The sequence below is a fragment of the Ovis canadensis genome, chromosome 4, assembly GCF_042477335.2.
Source record: "Ovis canadensis isolate MfBH-ARS-UI-01 breed Bighorn chromosome 4, ARS-UI_OviCan_v2, whole genome shotgun sequence".
NCBI lineage: Eukaryota > Metazoa > Chordata > Mammalia > Artiodactyla > Bovidae > Ovis > Ovis canadensis.
The window spans coordinates 61843300-61866292 of record NC_091248.1 but is presented as its reverse complement, the minus strand read 5'-3'; positions in this window follow the sequence as shown (position 1 = coordinate 61866292).

Genomic DNA, 22993 nt, shown 5'->3' with positions numbered 1-22993 from the left:
CCTCTATTTGGGTTGGCTTGGAAGAGGGGAGAATGTGGTTGGAGAGAAAGCAGGGAGAAATGGGTGCTGCTTGCTCATATCTTACTTCAGTTTCCTTCTGTTTATACCTGAATGGGCTTCCCAGGTGGTTCAGTGGGTAGAGAATCTGCCTGCAATGGAGGAGGTGGAGACGCAGGAGACATGGGTTCAATCCCTGGGTCAGGAAGATTTCCTGGAGGAGGCTACAGTCCATCAGGTCTCAAGGAGTCGAGCACAACTGAAGTGACTAAGCACGCATGCATGCCTACCTAGACAATGGATTCTGCGGCCAAGGAGTTTGTGTCCTTGTTTTCTATTTCTGCACTGTCTGGATTATTGGAAACTAGGGCTGCCATGACAAAGTACCACAGACTAGGGGGCTTTAACAACAGAAATTTATCTCTCATCTCAGAGACTAGAAGTCTGAGGTCAAGATGTCAGCACAGTTGGTTCCTTTTGAAGGCCCTGAGGAAGAATCTGTTCCATGTTTCTCTCCTGGCTCCTGGTGGTTTGTTGGCATCACCCTGCTATCTGTCTTCATCTTTTTATAGCATTGTCTCTGTGTGCACGTCTGTCTCTGTATCCAAGTTTTCCTTTTCATGAGAATGCCAGGGACTTCCCTGGTGGTCCAGAGGTTAAGAATCCACCTGGAAGCCAGGGGACACAGGTCCCATCCCTGCTCCAGGAAAATCCTCCCACACAGTTCTCTAAGAAACTCAACTAATACTAGTACAGTACCAGGGATTAGAATTTCAACATACCTTTTGGAGGAACACAGTTCAACCTGCAATAGAAACTAATCAGGGTACAAGTGAAGGATGCGTAGCCTGGGCTGAGGGAAGTATTGCATTAATATTATGCATGCGCTATACTCCAGGTCTGCCGCCAGCGGCACTGCTTTACAATCCTACCAGCGATGTGTGAGGCTTCCAATTTCTTCTCATCCTCCATTTTCTTAATCTATAGGTTTCCCCTCTGCCTCTTTTTTCTCTTGTAAATCATTTTTTGTTTATTAAACTGGGTCATTTTCCTTATGGATCTTCCCACAGCCTATATTCTAATGATATTCCCATGCATTGTTTAAAATGTTTGTGTTTTTGCTGTATTTCCTGTTAACTATCCCATCCCAGGCAATGCACCCCCGACTCCACTCAGGCCTTCTATCTCCACAAGAGCATCAAGCCCTTCCTGTCCCAGGGCCTTTGCACTCACTCTTTCCTCTGTCTGGAACATCCATCTCCTCCACTGGCCCCAGGACTGACTCCTTGTCAACATGCAGGTCTTCAGTTAAATGTCTCTCTTCTAAGAGACCTTCCTTGACCACCCACTCCTGATCACTCTCCCTCCAAGCCCCGTCATCCCATCCATCCATGGAGCTGACCACAGTTTTCACTGTGCATTTCTTCATGAGGCTATTTATTTACAGCCAATCAGACTGTGAGTGCCATGAAGCAGGGCCTGCATCTGTTTTGTTTCCAACTGCAGTCCAGTATGGGTCACAGCACCATTAACTTGTTAAACAAATGAATGAGTCAACACAGGAATGTTGGACCTGAGCTCAAACAAGTGGCAGGATTCTGTGTATCAATCCAACCCCTAGATCCCAGACAGAGGCTATTACAGAGAAGACAGTCATAAATGAACCACCCATTGTAAGCAGAGGAATCAATTAAAGCCCTGTTTACATTTCTTTGTCAAACATAATCACCTAGTGTTTGAATTAAGGTCAGGCTCATTGTTTACAGCCTCAACTGAATGTCCAAATTTGATAGGGATTCTACAAGCTTCAGTTGCTTGATTCCCAGGCGAAGGGCCTAGTCTTCCTTATCCAGATGTGAAGAACTAGGAGGTACTGGTCCCTCTCAGGTTTGTCCTGTAACAACCAGAGATATTCTGCATCTTTTCCCATCACGAGATAGGTGGGGGCAGAGCAGGAAGCCCATGGACTTGGACTTAACCTGGAACCCTGCTCCTCTATTTACATGCTTTGTGACTGGGCAGGTCGCTTAAACCCCTGACTCTGCTTCCTCATCTGCAAGGTAAAAATAATAGTACTTTCTCCCTTGCAGAGTTCGTTGTGAGAATCAAAGGGCGCATCTGTATGAAGTATCAAATTCTGGACACATTGCAGCTGCTCAGACACAGTATCATTGCATTCCACAGAGAGGCACTGAGTGCTACATTGTTGCCAAGATTTTTAGGACTATCTTTCCACTTACTGATGCTTACACCACCATCATAAAGGAAGGAAGGAAGGAAAGAAAGGAAGAGACGAGGAGACGAAAGGAAGGAAGGCAGGAAGGAAGAAATTTTTCCTTCAGGTTAAAAATTACTACCCTTTACAAAATCACTATAAACAAGACCTTCATTGATAAATTTTCCAGCTACTGTCATTGTTCATGTACTTTAAATCCTTTTTTGAAGTAGCAGGGTATACATTATCAAAATATTATAAATGAGACTTGCACTGCACTTATAAGTTGCAGTAACCAAATTTATAGTGAGGGAAACAGAAACCTTATATCACAGCTATCTCTATAACAAAAGCGAGCATTCATACAGTGCCTTCATGTGTTAGAAAAGGCTCGACATATTTACTATATATTAACTCTGGGATTTCTTTGGAAGGAATGATGCTAAAGCTGAAACTCCAGTATTCTGGCCATCTCGTGCGAAGAGTTGACTCATTGGAAAAGACTCTGATGCTGGGAGGGATTGGGGGCAGGAGGAGAAGGGGATGACAGAGGATGAGATGGCTGGATGGCATCACTGACTCGATGGACGTGAGTCTGAGTGAACTCCAGGAGTTGGTGATGGACAGGTAGGCCTGGTGTGCTGCGATTCATGGGGTCTCAAAGAGTCGGACACGACTGAGCAACTGAACTGACTGAACTGAACTGAACTCATTTAGTCTCTACAATACCGCTGTGGGACAGCTGTACTAATATTATTCTCCTTCTCACTCAATGAGGAAAACAAGGCACAGAGAAGTTCAGGAACAAGCCCAGTGTTACAAATCCAGGAAGTGATGGAGCCAGGATTCAAACCCAGGCAACTCTGCTCCAGAGTCTGGGCTCCCAGTCACTGTACTGGTAGCCTGTCTGTCTCCGCTTATTGCACTTCAGAGAACACCCACAGACACAAATAACACACAAATAGAACACTGCCCCTTGCTCCTAGCGCTTCTCTATTAATCCTATCCCTGTATTCACTGGGGAAAAAAACTAGCTGTGTGGGAGGCGGGTACGGGAAGAAGCCACAGACCTGAGGATCACACCTGGTTTGGTTCTTTCTTTTTTTCATTTGCTGTTTGCTGCTATAGCAAGAAGTCCTGCTGTCACTCACTGAACTGGGGGGCAGGGAGGGGCTCCATTGTGAGGAAGGAAAGGAGGGTGTTTCTGGGATCTGGGTGCTTATGACTCTCAGTGTTTTCAGCTCAGGGTGTTTTCATCTCCCTAATGGGCACCAGCACCTGCTGGCAAAGCAGTCAGCTTGCCTGTGGGAAAAGAAAGGATGGGATGAAAGAATGCTCTGTGCTTTGTTTGGGGGAGAGAAGAAGAGCCCCAACCCCTGATGGATCCCTAGGGCAAAGGCCTGAGAAGAGGGGCCAGCCCCAGTGTCTCTGCAGCGAGAGCCCCCCTAAAGACAATGGGTAACCGGAGAGCAACAGGGCCCCTTTCCCAGTGAAGAGCTCTATGGCAAAGCTGGCCCATGGAACCACCCACAAACCTAGACCGAGGCCTGAGGCAGCAACCTGAGAGCTCAGAGGCCCTGGCCTCTCATGGGTGGAGGTCTCCTGGGCTTCATGGCAGGGGGTCCCATCACACAGGTCTGGACCCCTTGACTTTTACCAGTGCAGCTAGACTCTGGTAAAACTGAAAAGAAGAAAGGTTTTATTCAATGCCCTCAGTTTTGGATGTTTCTCCAACAGATTTCCAGGAAAGTTTTTTTTTTTCTTTTTTTTTTTACATGTGTTCGCCATGCTGGACCCTCCTCCCACCTCCCTCCCCATCCCATCCCTGTGGGTCATCCCAGTGCACCCAGGAGAGAATATTCCAGCAAACAATTATTCCTGGAAGTCGGTGAGTTCTCCAGCCATATGAACTTGAGAGAGGAGGGGGAGGGAGATCAGGCAAATAAAGGTTTTTACTCAGATTTTCTCTATTCCTACCCTAGCAAAGCGGTCTGAGAAAGAACAATAACCTTTTCTCTTTAAATGTTACTGGGGTTTTGAATTTGGCGGGGTCCATTCTGCCTGAGATGTATGCACTTTTTCTGCATTTCCTCTTCATGGGGATAAAGACTCTGCCCCCATTAAGGGGATATGAAGCAAGGGGAAAAGATGTGGGGAAGGAGGGAGCCCCCCGAGCCCAGGCAGGGGCTGCCCTGTCTCTGCTCTTGGCAGAAGTGCGTGGTTCCACCAAGCTGGGCCCAGGGCTCTCTTTGCGTCATTGCTTTGCCTGCTTAAGGATGATTGGGTGATTTGATTAGTTGACACACTAGTGTCCCTGGGAAATTCTAAGTGATGCAAACAAGCATGAAAGGACACACAGAACAAGCTGAGGTTTCTGTGTACCCAGGATAGAGGTCAGCTCTGCTTTCATGCATCAGTTCCCCGGGTTGGTGGGTTGGTAATTAATGCTGAGGTTTTGTTGGAGCAGAGGCCAGGCCAGAGTTTCCTTGAAGAGTCTTCTATAGAATAGGGTTGGTTGTGAGCTACTTGACTCACAGCCTTTGACGATGTGTATCTGCGGGGGATGGACTACACCATTCTATCCATGGCAGCGCCCCAAATAGAAAGTGGCCATCACTGAGGAAGAGTCAATTCAGAGCTCCTTGGGTTCTAACCAGGAAGGTGGTATTTGTGGCAGATGACGTTTCAGAGAATGATAACCAGAAGACGTTTCTTTCTGAGCCAGACTGAGGAAGACACATTATGTGTGTGTGTAAATACTGTAATTTGAATACAGGGCCTTTGGCAGTAACTGTTGGATTGGTTTAATCAGTTACACATGGTGTGTGCGTGTGTACCTGTGTGTGTGTATGTGTAAGTACGACTGGGGTGGACCTGCCAGAGACTCCCCATTTCTGTCCTCTTCTTGAGGAATTTGTCCTCCCATGGACCCTAGAAGGAGGGTCAGTCTACCTTGTTTATACAGGTGACTGGACCACAGTGTTCAACCAACCCAGGGGACACTAGGTCGTTGTCGGGGCTTTGCCTGTCATATTTTCTCCTTTTTTTCCCTCTCTCAAAACATTGACCTAAGAGACATGGAGATGGTCCAATGACGATGGTTATGTCCAATCAAGACGGGGTGGGGGTGGGGAGGGGCGGAGTGTGCCCATGAGTAGGTGGGAAGGCAGAGAGCAGCTGGAGACAGGAGCTGACACACAGAGGAGAGCCGGAGCCCCCAGGAGAGAGGCAGGGACAGCCTGAGATGCCAGCACCCCAGTTCCACTCCAAGGGATCTAGAGAGTCTTCATTGCCAGCCTCAGTGTCTGGAGGTTGTGTGTTGAATCCTTATGTCCTGACACTAACCCCTGTTAAACTCAACTAGTCTGAGTAGCTTCTGTTCCTTGCCACTAAATAGTCCCTAAGACAATGTGATTGGGCAAGATGAGGGAACAGATGTCTAAGACCCCCAAAGATAAAGCATATTGCAAAGAGAGTTGTCAAGATGTCTGTGATTTACTTTGAAATACTTCAGCAAGTAGGGTCAGTCATACTGTGTGTGTGCTGGTTCATTTAAGCTTTAAGCTTCTACTCTAAGAACCATCAGTTGCTCTAATGGAAAATTCCACTCCAGAATAATCAGCTAGGTTTTTATCAGAAAAGCCACATTCCAGAAGCCACTACCTCGAATGCTTCTGTGATCGTGTCTCACTGACTACTTATGGCTTTGTTCATTAGCATAGTGAATGTGAGGAATGGATTTTTATTGTTGAAATTAGTTCATTGTTAATAAGATGAACATTAGAAGTGGACTCCTGTTGGTGAGATTAAAGATATTCAAGATGGGTGGACTGGCTAAAGTATTATAGCTATGTACATTCTTCCCTGCTTTGGGAGCAGCATGGCTCATGGCCACAGAGACATGTGGCCCAGGAAGGGCTCACTGCCTGGCTGCGGGTGGTACGGTCAGTTGACTCTGTCAGCCACCCACGCCCTCACTTGTGGAGAGCCTTCTTGCCCAAAGCCACTCTTCCTGGGCAGCCCTGATCCAGTGACCAAGCCAGGTGAAGGATAAAGCCCCAGCCATTCTGACCAAATGCAAGACAGCCCTGATGGGCAATACACAGTCCCGAGCTCAACACTGGTGGCTGAGGCCTCATGGGAAGGGCATTGCTGTTCAACTTTTCCCTCTGCCTATTTTTCCTTTTTTTTGGAAAAATTATTTATTTCTAAAAATCTTCATTGGAGTATAGTTGCTTTACAATGTTGTGTGAGTGATATACAGTTTCTGCTGTATAGCAAACTAAATCAGTTATCATATACATCTAACTGCTCTTTTTAAGTTTTTTTTCCCCATATAGGCCATTACAGAGTATTGAGGAGTTTCCTGTGGCATGCAGTAGGTCCTTATTAGTTACTTATTTTATATATAGTAGCCTATATACATCAATCCCAATGTCCCAATTTATCCACCTCTTTCCCCCTCCTTTCTAAAAACTTTAAATTTTACTCAAATTATTGTAACTGAAGCAGATTCGAACAGAGCAGTTATTATTCATAAGTAGATAATAATAATTATTAGGTTTATAGTATATTAAGTTATTAGCATTGACTTAATGTTAATAACCTTTTGGTTTGTAGCTTATAAATCTCCATCAATTTGTAAATAAATACCTAATTATATCATGCTGCTACTGCTAAGTCACTTCAGTTGTGTCCAGCTTTGTGAGACCCTATAGACGGCAGCCCACCAGGCTCCCGCATCCCTGGGATTCTCCAGGCAAGAAGACTGGAGTGGGTTGCCATTTCCTTCTCCAGTGCATGAAAGTCAAAAGTGAAAGTGAAGTCGCTCAGTCGTGTCCGACTCTTCGCGACCCCTTGGACTGCAGCCTACCAGGCTCCTCTGTCCATGGGGTTTTCCAGGCAAGAGTACTGGAGTGGGGTGCCATATCATATTTTTGATAAATAGTAAGAGAAAACAAGGATCAGTGAAGCTTGAAAGAAAGAAAGTGAAGTCGCTCAGTCGTCTCCGACTCTTTGCGACCCCATGGACTGTAGCCTACCAGGCTCCTCCATCCATGGGATTTTGCAGGCAAGAATACTGGAGTGGGTTGCTATTGCCTTCTCCAGGAGATCTTCCCAACCCAGGGTTTGAACGTGGGTCTCCCACATTGTAGGTAGACGCTTTACCGTCTGAGCCACCAGGGAAGCAGTGAAGCTTGAATTGATATTCAATTATTTTAAACTTTTTTTTAAGCAGAACTAACTGGTTATCGGAAAAGGCAGTGGCAACCCACTTCAGTATTCTTGCCTGGAGAATCCCATGGACGGAGGAGCCTGGTAGGCTGCAGTCCATGGGATCACAAAGAATCAGACACGACTGAGCGACTTCACTTTCACTTTTGACTTTCATGCATTGGAGAAGGAAATGGCAACCCACTCCAGTGTTCTTGCCTGAAGAATCCCAGGGACAGGGGAGCCCAGGTGGGCTGCCGTCTATGGGGTCGCACAGAGTCGGACATGACTGAAGCAACTTAGCAGCAGTAGCAGCAGCAACTGGTCATATATATTAACTGGTTGCATTCATTTCTGATGATGGATCCTTCCCCTTCCTTTTATAGGGTTTGATCCCTAATAAACATTTGGTACCCTGAACTCTGTCTCAGCCCCTGCTCCCAGAGAACCTAACTGGTGACAAATAGGGAAGAGGACACCACTGAGATAGATAGCCCTGCACTATGGTGCTTGGTCTGCCAGGACAAAGCACCACAGACTGGGCAGCTTCAGTGATACATATTTACTGTCTCACGGTTCTGGAAGCTAGAAATCCAAAATGAAGATGTTGGCAAGGTTGGTTCCTTCTGAGGCCTGTGCGGAAAAGATCTGTTCCAGGCCTCTCCCTGGCTTTAGAAGGCTGTCTTCTCCCTGTGTCTCTTCACACTATCTTTCCTCAATGCATATTTGTGTCCGTGTCCAAAATTCTGTCTGAGACCTTACCAGAAACATCATTAGCATTCATATTTCTAGCAACATTCTGTTCATGATGATGTACGTATTTTCTAAGACAACAGGAACTTTCTCTACAGCCCGTCTCTTGGAGTTCTTAACCAGAATCTCTTTTAATGTCCATATTTCTATTGACAATCCCTTCAAGGCCATCTAGGCTTTTTGTATCATGTACTTCAAATCTGTCCAACCCCTACTTTTACCCAATTCCAAAGTCACTTCCACATTTTAAGGTATTCTTTACCCCACTTCCTAGTACCAAAATCTCTATTAGTCAGGGATCTCCAGAGAAACTGAATTAATAGGAGATATAGTGGTAGTGGTAGTCTCTCAGCTGCGTCCGACTCTTTGTAACCCCACGGACTGTAGCCCGCCAGGCTCCTCTGTCCATGGGATTCTCCAGGGAAGAATACTGGAGTGGACTGCCATTCCCTTGTCCAGAGGATCTTTGAGACCCAGGGGTCAAACCCACATCTCCTGAATTGCAGGCAGATTCTTTACCAACTGAGCTACAGGGAAGATCCTAATAGGAGACATATCTATACATATAGATAGATGTATCATATAGATAGAGAAAGAGAGAGAGATTAAGATTTATGTTAAGGAATTGACTCAGTTGACTGTGGAGAGTAGCAAGTTCAAAGCCCAGAGGACTGGTTGGCAGACTGGTAATTCAAGTAAGAATTATCATTGCAACTCTTGAGTTAACTGGTGAATCTGAGGGCTGGAAACTCAGGCAGAATCTCTGGAGTCAGAATTTCTTCTTCACTGGTGTGTCTCAGTCTTTGCTCCTAAGGCCTTCAACTAATTGGATGAGGCCCACCCCCACTGTGGAGGACAATTGACTTTATTCAAAGTTTACTAATATAAGTATTAATTGCATCTTTTTTAAAAAATGCCTTCATAATAACATCCAGACTGGTGTTTGACCAAGCACCTGGGCACCATACCCAGCCAGGGTGATACATAAAATTAACGACCGTAATGTACCCTTAGGGATGGTAACTGAGGCTTGATCCCAGGCAACCCGGCTCCTGGGCCTTGTGAAGAGGAGCTCTGGCCTGCTGCTGAGTCTCAGTGTAACAGAAGCCTGCCTCTGGTGAGATTATGCCTCTGGTGAGGTTATGCCTCTGTCTCGTGACCTTCACACGCGAGGTGGCAGTAAGAGCTCCGAGGACAGAAGGCTAGTCTCCACTGAACTTATCAAACAGTTTGTGAAACTATTTGAACCTGTTAATAAAAATTGCTTAATAAATTTCTCTATGCATGACCAAATTTGGTGTAAGATTTGCTTCCTTTCCCAACTGGGAGCTTAGTTGTAGGGTAAATAGTTTACTCTCATTTACATCAATCTTCTTTTAATAGCTATTGTCAACTAGTAAGACCCCAAGAGCTGTGCGTCCTGACTAGTAAGACCCTAAGAGCTGTGCATCCTGACCCGACTGACTCAGACCAGTTCGTAATAATGGAGACACGTGGTTTCCTCTTAGCTCAGGGCCTCTCACATGACTCACCCCTCATTTCATTCAGGTCTGTCTGTTAAAATGTCAGTCCTTCCTAGCAGCCTTCCTTGATGAATCAAACTCCATCAGTTAGTGGAAACAAACACATACACTTTCGCACATGTCTGTCACTATAAATCCTACCTCGCTGTTCTTATTAGCACTTATCAAACCTGAATTATATTTAGCAATGTGTTTATTTGTTTACTTGTTTTTCTTCTCCTCCAGTATGTAAGCATCACTAGGGCAGATACCACGCTCACTGCTATAAACCTAGAGCGTGGAACCACATGGGCATATGTTAGAAGTTAATCATTAGGTGTTGGTTAAACACATGAATGGACCTTTGAGAAAAAAAAAAATCTACCATTGGAAGGTGGCAGCCATGGAGCCCTGGGGGCTTTAAGGCACAAAATGAATCATTTAAAACAAGCGACTGGCTATCAACTTTTGGCCCTGTAATTCTGCCTTGCCACTCTCTTCCCTTGTCATTCTTATGCTCTTGAGCACCTGGATATCTAGTCTTTTACATAAGCTCACCTCAATTCAATTTCTGGTCCCTAAGAAACTGTTCATCTGACAGTCCAACTATATGAAAAACTCAGCAAATGATGTTTTTACGTCAAGTGATGTGTTTTGACTCTTCATGGGTCAGCTCATGTGCCTCAGCAGAAACACTGAAATACAGGGACAGGTTGCTAATTAAAAGGACAGAGCCTGGGGGTGGGGCTGGTTGCTAAGCCAAAGGTATGTACCAAATAAATTGATAATGCAATCTAAACTCAGGAGGAGGTCCACAGGGAAGGACACTGTTTTCAAATACTGCTGAAGTAGATAAGAAGCAACTATTTATCTAGCCAAAACTTGATACGTCAAATACAAATCATTCTTCATTGAAGCAATTCTCCTAAGTTTCTTTACCAGGCAGCAGGTAGCAGGTTGCTAGTCAGGTTGTATCACATATTTGCAAATAAAGAAAAGATGTGTGTCTAACTAGATCACTCCTCCTAGAACTGGTTTGAATAAAGTTTTTGTTTTCAGCACCAACAGAATTAGCAACATGTGTAACCCAACTGATCTTCCCAGGTGGCTCAGTGGTAAAGAATCCACCTGTCAAACAGGAAAGGCAGGTTCAATCCCTAGGTTGGGAAGATCCCCTGGAGAAAGAGATGGCAACCCACTCCTGTGTTCTTGCCTGGGAAATCCCATGGACAGAGGAGTAGTGATGATGGTGGTGATGATGGTGGTGGTGATGGCAGTGATAATGGTGATGGTGGTATTATAGTAGTGATGGAGGTGGTGGTGGTGATGGTGGTGATGGTGGTGGTGATGGTAGTGATGGTGGTGGTGGTGATGGTAGTGATGGTGGTGGTGGTGGTGATGGTAGTGATAATGGTGGTGTTATAGTAGTGATGGAGGTGGTGGTGGTGATGGCAGTGTTGGTGGTGGTGGTGATGATGGTGGTGGCAGCGATGGTGGTAGCAGTAACAGCTAATACCACTGGGCCCTTACTATGGACCACAGGCCCTGAGAAATGAACGGTTGAGGATCCTCCTCCCACCAGATATAGCTTTAGTCTTCTCATCTTCACAAGTTCAGGATTGTTGAGTGTGTTGGGATTGGCAGCTGTGAGGATTGACCTTCAGGTCTTCATCTTTGCGAAGTTTAGATTTGGAGAAATGTTGCCATCTAGTGCCCCACAGGAGTCTTAACTCTTTAAGCCAGTAAACCAGCCTCCCTCTGCCTCATTCCACCCACCCTCCCAAATAAGAAGTCAGGTACACCCCAGTCCTGGTAAGCACTGCCCCCATACCTACATTAGGAACCATGGGCATGTTTCTAGAATTTTTTAAAATCCCTTTTTCCTCTATAAAATGTACAGAATAAGATCTGGGCAGAGGCAAAGGAACAACAAGAGAATTAAAATGAATATTGAGCTAATTTTGCCATGTATAGTGTATTAAATTCAGTGAGGAATAGGGGAAAGACATTAGGAGAGTTCTAGATACAACAGTGAAATAAGTGAAGGAAGTCATTGGTCTGGCTTTCCCTTTTCTTTGGGTCTCCTCCCTTCTGTACCTCTCAGATCTTTCCAGGCTCACCTACCTATAAACCTTCCTACCCTCACACACCTAAAGCCCCTCATCTGTTCTCTCAAGGTTGTCTTCTTTCCTTCTATAGTGGTGGTAGTTTAGTTGCTAAGTCATGTCTGACTCTTGCGACCCCATGGACTGTAGTCCACAAGGCCCCTCTGTGCATGGGATTTTCCAGGCAAGAGTACTGGAGTGGGTTTCCATTTCCTAGTTCAGGGGAACTCCTGACCCAGGGATCAAACCTGAGTCTCCTTCATTGCAGGCAGATTCTTGACCAACTGAACCACCAGGGAAGACCTTCTTTCTGCATTTCAGTTCAGTTCAGTCACTGAGTCGTGTCCGATGCTTTGCGACCATATGGATTGCAGCACGCCAGGCTCCCCTGTCCATCACCAACGCCTGGAGCTTGCTCAAACTCATGTCCATTGAGTTGGTGATGCCATCCAACCGCCTCATCCTCTTTCGTCCCCTTCTCCTGCTGTCAATCTTTCCCAGCATCAGGATCTTTTCTAATGAGTCAGTTCTTCGCATCAGGTGGCAGTGACAGTAGCTAAATCCATCAGCTGCTTCTGCTCTTGTTTCTTGCCCTCTCCTGTCAGGGAAAAGAGGTATATTTTTAACAGAAACTTTCAATGACAACAATAATTAGCTACTCCACAGAGTGGCAGGCTGGTGGGGGAGATGCTCTGAACAGGCAGCATCTATAGGACCTCTCTCCCCAGGCCTGCAATGCAGCATGATCTTGCCTTTCATGGTGTATGTATACCGACTTAGATTTACATCTTCATTTGCGTATTTAACACCAGCCACCCCAACTCCTCCCTGAGCTCCACTGGGATGGGGGCCAGGCCTGTTTTGTTTACTGCTAAATGCTCAGAGCTTAGTACAGGGCCTGGCACACAGAGAGCACTCTGACAAGTGCCGGGGAGAAAAGCCTCTAGAGTGATATTCAGGGAAGTGAGTGGAGACCGAGGAGCGGGGCCTATGACCCTGGCACTGCCCAGTCAGAAGGGATGCAGCTTCATGGTTCTCAGACCATTTAACCTTGAGCCCCTGATTCACCTGAAGTCTTAAGCTGGAGCTCCCCCCTCCTTCTGGAAGCCAGCATAGTTCACTATCTCCTGCCCTCTTCCACTAGGCCCAGCCAAGCCTCCAAAAGGCGCCAGGCAGCACAGTTTGAAAGCAACTGACTCAATCCCTTTATTTTACAGAGAAAGAAACCCATGGAAAGCAGAGAAAAGTGGAAAGGTGTCAGAGGTAAGAGACAGAAGACCAAAAAAACAAAAAGTGTGATGTCAGAGAAAGAACCTACTTGGTCATATTTTCCTTGACAGTTCTTCACTGTAATTCAAGAACACCCATAAAAGATCTGTTCTCCCACATCCAGGAATTCACTGTGAGAAACATTCAGCCTGGCCTGGAAACAAAGGAGGCCTGGAGAGAGTGTCAGGGACTTAATGTAGAAGAGGAACCCAGAGGCCAGTGGAGGTGGCTTTGAGGATCCTGGTGATTAAGAGGGTGTGTAAAGGGCCCATCTGGGAAATAGCAGCCACGTTGAGACATTAAGGACAAAGGCTTTTTTGTCCTTTGCTACCCGTGAGGCAGTGCTTTTCTGAGCGGCTCTAATTATAAATCCCTGTCCCGCTAAGATGGGTAAACTTGGCAGCATTTGAGATCTGCCTTGTGTCTTAACTATTTCTCAGTTGGTTTAGGTTTGGCAAAACCCCAAGTGCATTTTGCCAAGCACTCTTTCCCTTAATTTCTAATCCCCTGAGTGGCTTAAGGGAAATTTCATCCATATGTTTCTGAGTCATTTACTGTGAACTCATCTTTTGGTAAAAGAAATATGTTCCCAAGCCAGCACAGTCTAGAGAACAGCAAAATTTTCAGGCTGAAACAGGTCATGCTTTCTCTGGGAAGAATTTCCTGAATTTTTCTTGAGTGCAAGTAGGAGGGAAGGAGAGCAATATTTTCTGTTCTCATAGTTCTTCCCCCACCTGCACGTCCTTTCTTAAGGTTTAGCTGAAGACCTCCTCTATTTTCTGGGAAGCTGGTAAATGCCATATTTGCATTTGGATCCAAACAAACTCTATAGATTTGTCATTTTCAACACATATTCTCTTTTTAACCTACATTAGAAAAGAAACAAGTGATTACTGAACATATATACTACATGGCAGGTACAGTTCAGCATCCTGGTGAGATAGACATGACTCTCATATACAGGAATCAGAAATGAAAAAAATATTAATTAGACAAGGAATAGATTTAATAAAAGACAAAGTCAGTATTCAAGTCTAGGGCTGTCAGTTTCCCAAGTTCATGTTCCTTCCACCTGTCCACGCTTCCCCAGCACATTCTAGTTGATAATCATTGTGAAGCTAATGATGAATTCTGGCCAGATATTTTTGGTGAAGTCAACAGAGACTAGACTTGGCATTAATGCAAAATAGTTATCTTCTTTTCTATTGCCTCAGGAGAATTTGGGACTTGCCTTACTCACTGTGGGGAGATGTCATACATAGAAATTCTGAGTCTTGATCACACTACTATATATACAATAGATAATCAACAAAGATCTACTGTATAGCACAGGGAACTCCACTCAATATTCTGTAATAATCTATATGGGAAAAGAGTCTGAAAGAGTGGATATATATATAGGGGTATGTATATATATGTAACCAAATTACTTTGCTGTACACCTGAAACTAAACATTGTAAATCCACTATACACCAATATAAAATTAAATTAAATTGAAAAAATAAATTGTCAGTCTTAGAAGTGAACTCTTCTATATTGCTAATATCCGAGTTATAATTCTCATTTTACAGAGATTACAGGCAATCAAGGAACATGTTAAGCAATACCATGAGGATGCAATGAGCATAATCCAGAATACTGAAAATTCTATAAGACAGCTCAGTTTCTTCAATAAATGGCTATGGGGAAAGAGAGGGCAAGGAACCTTTATATTAGAAAATACACGAGACATTTCAACAGAATTCAATATGTGGATCTTATTTGGATGCTGATTTGAGCAAACAAGAATAAAAAGGAATCATGAGATAATCAAGGAAATCTGAGTATGCTGGAATATTTCATAATATTAACAAATTATTGCTATGTTTAGGTGTGATGAGGACATTATGTTTATACTAGAAAAAAGAAAGACCTTATCTCTTAGAGATACTACCTAAGTATTTACAGATAAAACTTTATGTTGCCTTGAACTTGTTTTAAAGTAATCTGGAGTGGGATGGGGGATATTGGGAATGGGATAGGGGGACAGATAAAAGGAGACTGGCCACCTTTGAACAAGGATTGAAGCTGGGTAATAGGTACAAGGGGTTTAATATATTAGTCAGACAGATGTTTGTATGTTTGAAAGTGTCCATAGTTTTAAAATTGTTATGATTATAGTGATCAAAGTTATTCCAATTAATTTAAAATTTCCCCTTTTCTCCCACATTTGTATCTTAATCTTTACAACAACTCTATGAGGTCTCAGATGAACATGCTATGGGTTTTTGCAGTGGTAGCAGTGGTTTAAAAGGAGAAAAGAAAGAAGGCAAAGAAGCAAGGAAGGAAAGAAAGAAAGAAGGGAGAGAGGGAGGAAGGAAGGGAAAGAGGAGGAAAGAAAAGGAAATGGAAGGGAAGAGAACAGAAGAAAAGCTAAGCCAATGGAGAAGGGAAGTCATTTTTTGGCAGAGAGTCAATTTTCTGCAGATTCAAGTCCCCCAAAGCACAGAATTCATGTGCATTCACTCTTGGCCTCCTTCCTCTCTGACATCCTGATAGTAGAGCTGGATTGAAGGTGTGGGTCTGGGTGCCAGAACTCTTCAAAGGTAAAGGAGCACTTCACCTTGGCTTTTGTCCCTGACTCCATGGAGATTCCCTTAATGTTGACATTTTAAAGCTGCTCTCAATAATCTGCACCATGAAGTATATTGGACAGCAAGAGACAGACATACTTGTGAGACTCTTTAAAAACAAAACAAAACAAAACTTCCCAGATATTTTGTCTCCTGGATGAAGTTACCGAAGAGGCAATTTTTAGTAATGTTAAGTTAATGTAAAGTAAATGTATGCTCCCTGTCCAGTACCACATGAAAATGAGAGTAAGAACTTTACATTCAGCTATATAACATCGTGTGCTTTCTTTTTTAATGGACATCCTCTTTTTTAAAAGTTTTATTGGAGTATAGTTGATTTACAATGTTTTGCTAGTTTCAAATGTGCAGTAAAGTGAATCAGTTATATATAAACATATATCCACTATTTTTTAAAATGTTTTTTGGATTCCTTTCCCATATAGGCCATTACAGAGTATGGAATAGGGTTCTCTGTGCTGTACAGCAAGTTCTTACTAGTTGCCTGTTCTATATACGGCGTGAGTATGTGCATGCTAAGTCACTTTGGTCTTTGTGACTCTATGGACTGTAGCCCACCAGGCTCCTCTGCTCATGGGATTCTCCAAGCAAATTGTATGTACATGTCAGTCCCAATCTCCCAACTTATCCCTCTTTCCACCCTAGTCCCCTGGTAACTTAGTTTTCTACATTTATGGACACTTTCTAATATGTATAAAAAGAGCTCATAAGTTGATCTGCTCCCATGATGTTCAACTCCAATAGTTGTCAATAACCATCTTGTTTCATCTATGCCTTTCATTCCCTCGCCCCAATGGATGATTTAAAAACAAATTAAAAAAAAAAAAACAAATTCCAAGCATCCTTATCATATCATCTGCAGAAGTTCTGCAGGATTCTCTTCTTTTTATTTCAGATAAGTGGGATTAACAGACAAGCCTCAGATGGATTTGCAGAGTGAAGAGTCCACCCAGAGATAACCAGTCTTGTAGATATGGAGGTAGGAGAAGACGGGATAGCAGTTGGTGGAGGCTGTGAGGAAGGAGGGTAGCAGGTACTGCATAAACAGAGAGAACTCCAGATCAGAACCCTAGAGCCCTGCCTGAGGGCTGCAGTTTCAAGGAATGGACTTCCTAATGTTAATACTCGGAAATATTATTATTTCTGATTATTATTATTATTTCAGATAAAATATTAATATAAATTAATATTAGTAATACTAATACATATCTAATACTTGGAAACAGGGACTCACTTTGAAGTAAAGTATATAGATCCTGTGATGTCAGTTTTATGTCTTCAGAATTTCTTCGTGGCTTGCTTTTTAGTTATTAGTAGCTAAGTCCTGGGTAGTTAAGGTTGCTGAGTAGGTGATATATTACTTCTGTATTGCTCATAGCTATTGGACACAAGCTCAAGAAAGAACCTAAAGCAAGCCTCAGTGTCTCCCAGAGATAAGAAAATATTAGCAAGGCACAGGTGATGAGTAGTAAGTAGCCTAAAACTATAGACGTACCATGGTAAAAGTATCTTCCTGGATATCCCTGGGTCTTGGTTGGAGATGGTTGAAAATGGAAATAGCATTTGTTTAAAGTATGGTTTATTCAGGAAAAAAAAAAAACAACAGAGACACAGAAGTTATCCTTAGTAAGAATGTATTCAACTACATCAAAATCAATAAGCCTAGAAGTGAAATGATGCTCATCCAATGAAGTGGATGAAAGATGCATTTCCCAAAACACAACATAAAACCTTTGCATACAGATAAGAGAACAAGGCCAGAGGGTTCCACACCCCAGACATTTGCTGCAAATCTCAGTGGTCCACAGAAAGAGCAGATGGTTACCTTTCCAGTTATCTTCCTGAAAAGTCCTTGCTCAGCAAGTGGACCCTGTGATTTGGATTTACTTTGACCAACAAAGACATGCAGTAGGTGTGCTGGAAATGAAAGGCGTCTTAGGTGAAAAGTTCCTGATGTTCTGGGGTTCTGTGTTATAGGAGATTGGAATGCATGATGCTGGCAGACAAGGGGTCTGGGTGTTAGGGAAGAAGGTTTTCAAACTACAGAGAAAAGATAGAAGATTTTTATGAACTGAGGCTCATAGCATTGACTTTCAACCTTTATTGTGTAGTAAAATCATCTGGGGAACTTTTGATTCATTGAGTTTTCCTGATTGAGGAATGTTACATGAATTGAATGGATATAAATATACCACATTTAAGACCCTACTTTGAAAGTGAATTTGGACAAAAGCACAAGCTTTGTAATCCACACCACTATCAAGATACAGGACAATTCTAGCACCCTAGAACAGCCCCTCGTGAGCTTCCCAGAACCCCTCTTCCTGGAAGCAACCTCTGTTTCCAGTCCCTTTCTTCCTATCTTGTGCCTATTCTAGAACTTCATATCAATGGAATCATATAGTAGGTACTTTGTGTGTTTGTGGATTCTTTCACTTAGCATGATGGTTTTTAAGTCCACCCATGTGGTCACTTGAATCAGCAGTTTTTTCCTTTTCTGTTGATGAGTTGTATTTTATTGTATGGATATACCACCATGTGTTCATCCATTCTGCCTCTGAGGGACACTTGGATTGTTTCTTCTTTGGGGCTATTATTAATGAAGTTGCTAAATCTTTTCATGTTCATGTGTTTTTACTTTTCTTGGATGAAAGCCTTGAAGTAGTATTGTTGTCATTGGGTAGGTGTATCTTTCACTTTATAAGACCCTGCCAGACCAGTTTCCAAAGTGATCACATCACTTTATTCTCCCACATGAAATGAGTGAGAGAGCGAGTCCTACTTGCTCTGAAGTTTTCAGTATTCGTTTAATTTTAGCCATTATTGGGTATCTCATTTTGGTCTTAATTTGCATTTCCCTGATGACTAATGATGTTGAACACTTTTTCATGTACTTATTGGCTGTTTATACTTTTCCCTTTGTAAAGTGCCTAGTCAAACTTTTACGCCGGTTTCTCAACTGAACTGTTTGTGTTTTTTATTACTGAGTTGTAGAAATTGCTTAGATATGTTAAATACAATTCCTTTGTCAGAAACAGGTGTGGCAAAAATTTTCTCCTGGTCTGTGACTTGTTTCTTCTTTGTATTAGTCATATATTTTAATGGGCAGAAGTTTTTCATTTTAATGAAGATCATTTTAACATTTTTAAAAATGATTATCTGTGTAATCTAAAAAAAATACCCATGCCTGGGCCCTACCCTAGAGATTTGGTTCAACTAGTCTGTGTTGACAATTCATTGGAAATGACCCCAATGCTGGGAAGCATTGAAGTCAAAAGGATAAGATGGAGGCAGAGGATGAGATGATTAGATAGCATCACCAACTCATGGACATGAATCTGAGCAAACTCTGGGACATAGTGAAAGACAGGAAAGGCTAGCATGCCACACGCAGTCCATGGGGTTGCTGAATCAGATACCACTTAACAACTGAACAACAACCACTGCAACAGTCTGTGTTGGCATCAAGCATCAGTTCTTTTTAAAGATTGCTTCAGTGTTTCCACTGTGCAGCCAGGGCTGAGAACCCTAGAACCAAAGGGAAATATGATCTGAAATAAAGAGGGCTCTAAAAAATGAAATCCTGAAAATATGATAAGGCATAATTCCAATTAATGTCAAGAAGTTACCTAAAATCCCCAGTGTGTAAGCACAGGGAATGTTTATAATGAGGAGGTAGACAGAAAGTAAGGACAAGACAGAAGGGGCTATGGTGCTGTTACAGCTCTGGCCTCAGGCCTGTGAGATGCTCAGAGAGCAAAAACTGGACCTTGGAAAATTGCATTTGGGGCAAGAAGATGAATAAGAAAGGCAACCTCCTGCAGTAGCTGGGGAAACCTGATGTGAGTGCCCAGCTAGGGTTTTACTTTTGCCCTTGCCATCTGGAAACAGTCTCCAATGCCAGTAAAATGGAACGCAGGTGGTTACAAGGGAGCAGTAGCTGAAGACGGATGCAAAGGCAGCGATGGAGCCCTGGGCAGCTCTAAGTGAGTTCAGGTCTCCCAGCCCATGAATCCCAGTCCTGGGAATGGGAGGACCTTAAGAAGTAACTGAGGAATCATGCTGTAATCTCTGAAAATCACAGAGTGAGGAAACAGTACCAGAAAACCCAAGATGAGAAAATGCTCCAAGTTTGAAAAATAGGGCTGCAGAAACCATCAGGTCATGGCAGTGTCCAGCATCTGCCCTGGAAATGTCCCCATAAAAGACTGAGCAGCCCCAGGCAGTGGTTCAGGGAACTCAAACCATCCTGCACCCCCACCCCCACCCCCACCCCACTCCCACACACATACAAAGCAGCTTTGACTTCAAATCCAGTTGACAAGATTCTCCTCTTGGGATAAACCCTATGAACATGGGCCCTGGCCCAGCCCTGCTTCACTACATTCTTATATGAGTGGTAATCTTGTCATTAATTATTTATACTTATTGAGCACCTACTATATGCGAGGCTAGTATTTCTCAAGTTCTAAAACTCTTGAGTTCTCAAGAACACATGTTCAGTCCAGCCAGAGGTTCAAAGACTTTCATTTGAAAAGCAGTGGATTAAAAGTTAAGAGCCAGTAGAGGGATATTTAACTGTTGTACAGCTAGACAGTGGAATATTGTTCAGCACTAAAACAAAATGAGCTCTGGAGACACAAAAAGACTTCAAGGAACCTTAAGTTCATGTTACTAAGTAAAAGAAACCAACCTGAAAAGGCTACATACTGTATGATTCCAATTATACGACAGTCTAAAAAAGACAAAACTATAGTGATAGTAAAAGGATCAGTGGTTGCCAGAGGTACAGGAAGTAGGAGGAGGGGATAAATATGCAGAGCTCAGAAGGGTTTTAGAGAAGTGAAACTATTCTATCTGATACTATAATGGTGAATACGTGTACATTTGCCCGAACACATAGCATGTACCATACCATGCTGCTGCTGCTGCTAAGTCACTTCAGTCGTGTCTGACTCTGCGCGACCCCATAGACGGCAGCCCACCAGGCTCCCCTGTCCCTGGGATTCTCCAGGCAAGAACACTGGAGTGGGGTGCTGTTTCCTTCTCCAGTGCATGAAAGTGAAAAGTGAAAGTGAAGTTGCTCAGTCGTGCCCGATTCTTAGCTACCCCATGCGCTGCAGCCTACCAGGCTCCCCCGTCCCTGGGATTCTCCAGGCAAGAACACGGGAGTGGGGTGCCATTGCCTTCTGCAATGCATGAAATGAACCCTAATGTGAACTGCGGACTTTGGATGATGGTGATGTGTCGGTGTCGGTTCATTGACTGTCACAAATATACTCTCTAGTGGAGGGATATTGATGGTGGGGGAGACTCTGCATGTGTGCAACATGGAGCATAAGGGAACTTTGTACTTTGTGCTCAATTTTTCTCTGAACCTGAAACTTCTCTAAGCAATACTGTCCAAGTTTAAGCAAATTAAAAAGTTAAGAACAGAAAATAAAATTCCGTGGAGACCATCTGGATCCCTCAAAGCATACCCATGCAGCCAGTTGAAGAAATAGAGTGTGAGATGTTTTGTATGCATTATTTCTAATTCTTAAAATCACTTGCAGGATACATATTACTATTTTTCTAATTTTAGAGATGATTTAACTAGGACAGGTTTAAGTAAATTGACCCAAATCACACTGTGTATAACTAGGAAGACAGGATTAAACTCAAGCCTTCCACGTGAATGGAAAACTCAGGCTCTGGTCCGTGGCTCCTCGCTGCCTCCTATGGTGAGCTTCATTTTTCTGCTGTGCACTTCCCTGGCTTCAGGTCCATCTCAGACCTTTCTCAGCTTGGCTTTGTTCACATGGTTCTCCCTTCATCCCAACTGTATTGCTGCCAGGACCTTTGACCTGCTATTAGCCCAGTCATCAGTCTTAATTCCCAGCCCTGCTGACCAAAGGCTTGCCAACCTCATTCTAAGGTATCTAGTTCTCTTACCCAGCACTATTCCCATCTCCAGCTTTGATTCTACCCTTACCCTCACATGTATTCCCAACCTTGCCCAGCCCAGCCCAGAGGTAGGAATCCAGGCCTTATCTTGCTTCAAGGACCGATCATAGCAGTTTGAGGCATGAAATGGAAGAACTCATGGCCACCTTCTGTTGCAATTAGAAGAGACCAAGTCTTTATCACTTCCAGGAGGTGAAGCCGTCATATTGTCTAAGATCACTTAGAAACCAACATGGGATACCATCTATGAATGTGAGGTGCTTTGCTTTGTAAAGAGGTTCTTATAGTCCCATTTCTGGTGCCATTTGGAATAAATGGGTGTAATGTCAATACCTTGATTGGTAGCTCTCAAGGGACAGAAGAAGAGCAAGGGTCATTGATTTCCTCAAAAAGTGAAAAACGTGAGCCCAATTTCATCTCCCAATGAAAAGGAGAAACCAGTCTGGTACTCTGAGTTTAAGAGTAAACGACATGATATTGACTGAGTTGAATTTTAAAGAGTGAAGTGACAGTAAAGGAGGGTCAGAGTGTCTTTGTAGGAAACGGGGAAGGTGAAAGAGTGCAAAAAAGCGGGGGACCCCACCCACGTGACAACCCAAGCCTGGCCAGGATACAACAGCTCATCCAGGAGATGACGTGCACCTATGGAGACTCGGGTGCCCTCTGACAAGGGGATCCTTAGATATACATCAACTTCCTGCTAACCACTAGTATAAATTTCCTTTGAAAACCATAATTACAAATAATCCCTCCCCACTAGGAACATATGACAGATTCCATTCTGAGAGATCAGCGAGGTCTTAAGCAAACCTGGTGACAGAGGGAGATGTCAGGATGCTATGGCCGGTGAAGGGAACAGAGGAGAGGTGCAGCCTTTGTTATTTTTTAATTGGAAGAAGATGTTATTTCAGGCAGCAAGACATTTAAGAAGTGCCATTAATTGTTTGTTGCTGTCACTGATGAGAAGAAGGAGAACAGGCAGGGAGTAGAGTTTTAAAGTTAACCATCTTCAAAAATTGAGGAGTTTCTAAGCCTAGTGGGAAGCAGGTTAGATTTATTTAATACCAGTAAAGTACTAGTTATAATGACAAGCACCTTCCTAGACATCGTAACCACCTCTGGGTTATAGTACTGGGATACTAGCCTATTCCGCAAATGTGCACCAAACTGTGTGCATAGCTGGATAAATTGGTCTCCTGCATATTTTTTACTACTATTTTGAAATTTATGTAGACACTATTATAATTAATGAAATACATACATAGCTTCACTGAACTCAAAGCAGCTTTTTTCATCACCAAGCACTGCTCCAATCGATGGGTACCAAAAGACAAATGCTGTCATCTGGGTGTGCACAAACG